Genomic DNA, 7044 nt, shown 5'->3' with positions numbered 1-7044 from the left:
TTGTACATTTACAATTGTGTTTCTGATGCCTTCTATTTTCTCAGTGAAGAAATTCATAAAATCATTACTACTAAACTGTAACGGAATATTTTGCTCAGGTGATGTCTGTTTATTTGTTAGTCTAGCCACGCTGTTAAATAAAAACCTTGGATTATTTTGGTTATTTTCTATTAGCTTGCGGAGATTCTCAGCCCTGGCCGCTTTTAGGGCCTTTTTATAATGTGACATACTGTCTTTCCACACGATTCTAAAGACCTCTAAATTAGTTTGTTTCCATTTACGCTCTAAATTGCGAGTTTCTCTCTTGATAACATGCATTGCACTGTTGTACCATGGTGCTTTAGTTGTTTAACCTTTTTTAATCTAATTAGTGCAACAATGTCTAATGTACTAGAGAAAATGGTGCTCATAGTGCTAGTCATTTCCTCTAGTTCATCTGTTTGTTTGGGTTCACTGAGCAGCTGAGATAGATCAGGTAAGCTATTTGAGAATCTATCTATAGTGATTTTAAGGATTGTTCTGCCTGGTCGATAACGTGGCGCAACATGACAAATTTCAGCAGTACGTAGTATGCAAGTTACCATGTAATGATCAGTGACATCATCACTTTGCGGTATAATATCTATATCGGTTGGATTGGTTCCATGTGATATAATTAAATCTAGCGTATGATTAAGACGATGAGTGGGACCAGTGACGTTTTGCTTGACCCCAAAAGAGTTTAATAAATCTGTAAACGCAGCCCCTAACGCATCATTTGTGTTATCTACGTGTATGTTAAAATCTCCAACAATTAAAGGGATACTTCAGGATTTAGCATTAAGCTTTGTATAAGTAGAAAACCTGTAGTATTTTCAAATTACTGTGCTTTCCACCCTCATATCCCCCTGAGAGGAGAGATTTCTGAATTTTTTGTCTGGAAAAAATCCTCAGATGACGCAAAAATCGTCATTTTGCGTCATCTGAGGATTTTCTGGCCAGAGGCTAAAGACTACAGCCAATAGGAGGAGCTGTCACGCATGTTTTCAACCCACCCATAGAGGGTGGGATCTCACTCACAGAATGTACACAGTGTCAGCCGTCTTTCTTTGGAAGCTAAGCTAGCAGGCTCTTGTTCTGTGGAGAAAGCTGAGTAGTAGGGGTTACCATCCTCCTTTTCCCGGACATGTCCGGCGGATGAGATCGTTCAAAATGTCCGGGATTCGGCTTTTGCTTTCTGCAGTCGCCATTCATTGTTTACATGCACACCTTATGTTTTAGTCTAACTGAATTCATTCCGATCAGTGAATCTGAATGTAGTGTTTACATGAACGCTAAACAAGTGATCGGTTGATGTGCGTTTTACCATTGCTAAGAAAATTCCCGCTCCTCCGTGAGAGATAACTTACGAGACAGTAATGACGCCACCGGCCTCGCGCCGTTCTCCCGCGGCCGTCAGCCTCGTCCTGCTCACCGAATTGCAGACATTGTGGGCGATCTCGAAATCCCTGGCAAACTCATCACGGAGACTCACTAGTAGGCTAACCTTGTTGTTTTCAACTGCGCTCTCTTACCGGTAGGCCTGGCTTGGGAGTGGCCTCCTAGGGCAGCGAAGCAAGTGCATTCTGGGAGTTGTTGTCTTTCATCCACATAAGCCAAAAATACATTTTCTGGCTTTTCTCAGTCTAGAAAGCTCCAAATTCAAAAATTTCTTCACATTTCTTCTACATAAATGACCTATTTTAAATACACATTCATCTTTCCAGAGGTGAAGTATCCCTTTAATGCTTTATCGACATTGACCAATAGATCTGAGAGAAAGTCTGCAAACTCTTTTAGGAAATCAGCATAGGGCCCTGGAGGTCTATATACAGTAGCCAAGGCTAGAGATAATAGGAATTTCTTTCTTACATCGAAGAGCGCAATATTTAGCACAAGTACTTCAAACGAATTAAACCTGTGACCTGTTTTCTGAGTAACATTAGGAATATCTCTGTAGATTGTTGCAACACCGCCGCCACGACCAATCAGACGGGGCTCATGCTTATAACAGAGTATCCTGGTGGAGTAGACTCATTTAGACCGAAATAATCATTAGGTTTAAGCCAGGTTTTAGTAAGGCAAAGTACATCAAAACTATTATCTGTGACCATTTCATTTACAATAACTGCCTCAGGTGTGAGTGATCTAATGTTTAGAAGACCTAGCTTTTTAAATTGTTTTTGTTCACTAATATTGAGATTTTCTGGTTTAATCACAATTAGATTTTTCCTGGATCCTACAGTTGATTTAATGTTTGACCTCACTAAACGAGGAATAGACACAGTTTCTATATAATGTTCTACATTGGTGCTTATATCAATTAAGTTGGGACAACAAAGACTGTGATTTGGACTTTGACATGTGGTGTGTAACGCCTTGGAGATGTTGTCCGACAGAAAAGCCGCTCCGACTCTGCTAGTTGTTCTCCGTGAAGTAGGTGGACATTCTTCTTGCCATCACGGAGAAGTATATTTTCCCCTCCACATTCAGTAGAGCTATGCTCCTGAACTGCTTGATGGTCTTGGCGTTTTGTTGTTTGGGAATAGAGACTGCCACTGCCCTCTGCCACTCAGATGGTATGGTCTGCTTAGCCCAGGTGATTTCCAACCAGGGCCCATAGCAACTTCAGCACTCCTGGGCAGATCTTTCCCGCTGGATCACCTTCCTGACCTAGCTGAGCTTGGGTGGTGATGCGTCAAACAGGGCTGATAGTTCTGAGGGTCTAGGCACATACCCTGGCGAGCCTAGGGGGTTGTTGTAGCATGTTGCATGTAGCAAGATGTAGCATGTCCAATAGGACATGTGTGACAAATTAGCTCAGCGGAGAAATATTAATAATAGTCTATGTCGTCACTACAGGTGCACCTGAGTATAAAAGAGCACCTGTAGTGACGTCATTCACTTATTTGTCTGTATCACCGGCATAACAGAAGCATGGCAATAAGACACTGTGTCTCGTTCTCCTTCTCAGGGAACCATTACATTAGGAACGTTCTCTTTCAAATGGGAACTCGCACTGCATCAAGGATGCTATGAGGAACAATTACCCACTGTGCCATACTGAGGGGACACGTCACGCGTGCTTTACAGCTCGAAAATAGAACAAGCTGGTAGATTTGCTATTCTCATCTATAGTCTAATTCCCATCTCTACTGTAATTCCCTGTACTGTGGCCTGCCTCAAACTGCAATCTCTCACCTGCAAATTCTCCAAAATGCTGCAGTCAGACTGGCACAAAAAAAGAGAGATAACATTTCTCTCATACCCCACAGTTCACCCATTTTAGCGACTTTACATTGGCTTCCTGTAAAATTCAGAATTGATTTTAAAATGGCTGTTTTTGTGTATAAGGCTTTAGCCTATACACAACCCTAACCCTGACCCTAACCCTTTCCCTTATATTCTCTGCTGTGTCTGTCCCTCGTTGTCAGTAGATCATCTTGTGTGCTGCTGGACGTTTGCTGCGTCTCACCCTTGTCTGCTGCTTTGCCCAGGACGCCTAGGCGAGGAATTACAGCTTGCCTAGCGCTTGTTGTCATCTATCTCCTCTTGCTTCCCGTCCTGTTGGGTGTGCACCTGTGGTGGTCTCCAAGATGAAATTGAATATGTGACAGGATTAGTTAAGTGATTGACAGTTGTGGTGTCCTATCAGGGGAGAGTATGGTCTATTTAATGCGGGTTGGCTGTATCCTGAGATGCGTCACGTCTTTGCTCCGCCCCCTCGTGCGTCATCCACTAGCGCCTCAGGTATGTGCTGGTAGCGAGTGTTTTAAATTGTGTGTTTAGAACGCTACTGATGTGTTCTCTTCAAATTGTAGCGTTTCATTTAAGCACTTTTCCGACGGTGCATTTCATCAGCTCAGAATAGGTGTCTGCGCACCCTTCAGGTATGTAAACTGTCCCTGTATTGAGTGGTGGTTATGATGGCGTACAGTATACTGAGTCGCTATATCACTGTTAATGCGTTGCTTCCTGTACCCCAGTTAATCGGTGGTTATGATGATCGCGGTAAACAGTAGCCTGTGGGGATTATATGTGGGGTGATGTCATCTTTTGGTAAGTGTCATGTAAGATGTCTGGAAGATTGTAGTGGAAAGAGAGGCACTAACATCTCGCTGCTTCTCTTTAAGGCGTTCGTGAGGCGCGGGTCCTCCCTTTCGTCCTCGGGACCATTTTGCTGGTTCCCTGCAAAATTTCCTTCTCGTTTTTCCGTGTTTCTATGAACTTGAGTCCACCCGGATGACCACGGTGCTTGCGCTGCCCTCCGTGTCGCGCTGATCGCGCCGGCGGGAATTCATAAGGGCACAGGATTTGTATCGTCTACTTCCTTTCCCTCTTTTTAGTGTGATAGAAAAGTTGTGATCAATAATAATTGCCTGTTATTTGTACGAGAACCAGTGTGTGTGCACGCGCGAGTGCGTGCGTGTGTGTGTGTGTGTGTGTGTGTGTGTTTGTGTGTGTGTGTGTGTGCTGCACCAGCTCTATTCTTTTGTTATTCATTTCTTTAGTTCAACTTTGTGTATTTTGTTTAGATTTATTTTGTTATTTAAGTACGTGTGTCATTGTTTATCTTGATTATTGTATGTGTAATTTGGTTGTGATATTTTCTTTGGTTATTATTTTGGGGTTTTACTAAACTTAATTACTTTTTTTTGTCTATTCATTTTGTTTCTTCCAGGAACTGAGGTGGCCAGGCGGAAGGACCTTCTCTTGCAGTGTTGTGGTGGTGTTGCAGTGGGTGACACTTTTGAAGTGCCTGCATGTGTGATCCAAGTGCACGGTGACGTGTGTGTTTGTGTGAGTAGGATTGCGCTTTTGGAAAAGCCATTAAGTGGTCCTTCCGCTGGTCGACTCAGCCTGGTTGTTTTATTTTTTTTGTTTGGCTGAAACTCCTCCTACCCTCGTGGGTAGAGGACTATGTTGGTGTGTGCCATTCATATTGCCCCCTGCAAACACCTGTTTTTGTCCTTTGATATTTGTGCATTGAGCGCTGAGCACCCTTGTTTTAAGAAAATATACTGTTTTTAACTATTTTTGTATGTCAATAAAAGACCTTTTTTGTAATTTAGTTGTACTCTTGTCTCTAACCTCCCTGACACACACACGAACCTGTGAGACCTAATGCAAATTGCTGGGTTATTTAGATATTCCCTGATTTATTCAGGGTGGCGTAGTCGACAATTATCACCGTAAGCTAGATTATTTATCGAGAGCCCTTACCGCCTCATGCCACAAATACAGTAATGATCATAAAGGTGCTGTTGAGGTTGCTGATAGGGATGATGAAATTGAGGAGATGGGTGATGATGATAGTCTTTCAGAATTGTCTGTCATAATTTCTTAGTTATATACAGTGAAAGAAATGAATGACCTCTTGGATGTAACTTTTGAAAAGACTTTTGATGTTCAGAGTTTTTTTTTCCTGATGTTGAAAGATTCTTGAGATCAGAAGATAAAATACATAAGAGTGTAGGATTTGAAGAATTGAGCTGAAGGAAAATATTTAGACTGAAAAGATGGTTACAAAATCACGATAAAGAAAATATTGGGTTAAAAAGTAATACAAGTAATGGTTGTCACAATTGGTGCTATTTTCTTTCTGTTCTCTTCTGCTTGTTTGTCTTTCTATTATTTTTCTTTTTATGGAGAGCATGAAAATAGTATAATTAACATTAATGGAGGAAGGAATTATAGAAAAAGACACTTTGTATGTATTGATTCAAAACAAACAAATGGATGTAATTTTGTTTGCAAGAAACACAACAATGTAAGTAATGAAGTAGAATGGAAAATGTGGTGGGAGGGTAAGAACTTTCTAAGTCATGGCTCTAATCTAAGTGGAGGTGTTGCAATTCTGTTTTCAATGAAGCTTAATATGACTAATATATCTTCTTATGAGATAGATAAGGGCAGAATTTTGATTGTACATGTAGAGTTAAAGGGGTTTTCTTTTCATTCATTTTAACTCGCCAAATAATGGAGCAGAAAGGGTAGAATTTCTTACAAACAAATGTGATAATGCATGTGTGGTTCTTGGGGGTGACTGGAATTGTACCTTAGATTTTACACTAGACCGAAATGGCGATGAACCTTATCCCCAGACAGTCTGCTAATTCATTAAGCAGTATTATAGCAAAAGGGGTGCTTCCAGGGGGAGTTAAATGGGGAAGAGGGGGTTTGAAGAAGCTGTTTTTAGGAACAGAGCAATATAGGCAGAAGAACTGGGAGGGTTTGGTGGAGAAAATGTGACCAGTTGTCCTGATGGTTGTGGGTGCTACCTCAGCTAGCGTATAGGGGCAGGGTATTGTTCACAAATTATCTGGCTGCATTATGGCATAAAATTTTCTGGATGCCCCAGAAAGTGTTGTTGAAGAGCTGCAAAGAAAGTTAATTGACTTTTTATGTGATGGGCAGCATTGGAAAAAAATCTGCTGTACTCTTCCTACCTATTCAAGAGGGAGGACAAGGCCTGATGGACAATAAAAACAGAATAAAGACTTTCAGACTACAAGCAACACAGAGATTGCTGAATGCGGAAGCGCGTGCTGTGTTGAGAAAGGTAAATGTCTTCAAGTACAATGTGCTGTAACTGTTTTTGATCAAACTGGCTAACATGGACTTGAGGGATGTTTGCCCATTCTTCAAAGCAGTTTTGAGAGCATGGTTTTTAAAACCAAACTATGTAAAAAACAAGTTTTTAAGGTTTAGAGGGTTCTCTCAAATATTGGACTTTGGACAGAGAAGGAACCTCTTTTTAAAGGGGGGGTGAAATGCTCATTTTCACTCAATCTCCTGTTAATCTTGAGTACCTATAGAGTAGTATTGCATCCTTCATATCTCCAAAAAGTCTTTAGTTTTATTATATTTATAAAAGAAAGATAGGCTGTACCGAGTCTTTCCGGAAAAAAAACGAGCGGCCGGAGGCGGGCCGTGTGGGCAAAGCTAAAGCTGTGCTAACGCGCCGATTGCTAACAACAACACACAGAGACATTTGAAGCAGTTTTACTCACCACCCGGTTCCAA

General features: G+C 41.4%; 1 long non-coding RNA gene across 1 annotated transcript; it reads left to right on the top strand.

Moving 5' to 3' along the window:
* Positions 1-3747: 3747 nt before the first annotated feature.
* LOC311087374 lies at positions 3748-4443 on the top strand. Its single transcript, XR_014607242.1, has 3 exons — positions 3748-3908; positions 4005-4077; positions 4152-4443. It is a non-coding gene; the product is annotated as an uncharacterized lncRNA (long non-coding RNA).
* Positions 4444-7044: the final 2601 nt, after the last annotated feature.

Source organism: Abramis brama, assembly GCF_963993115.1.
Source record: "Abramis brama genome assembly, chromosome: 7".
In the NCBI taxonomy this organism is placed as follows: domain Eukaryota; kingdom Metazoa; phylum Chordata; class Actinopteri; order Cypriniformes; family Leuciscidae; genus Abramis; species Abramis brama.
This window is presented reverse-complemented; position numbering and strand designations above follow the sequence as displayed.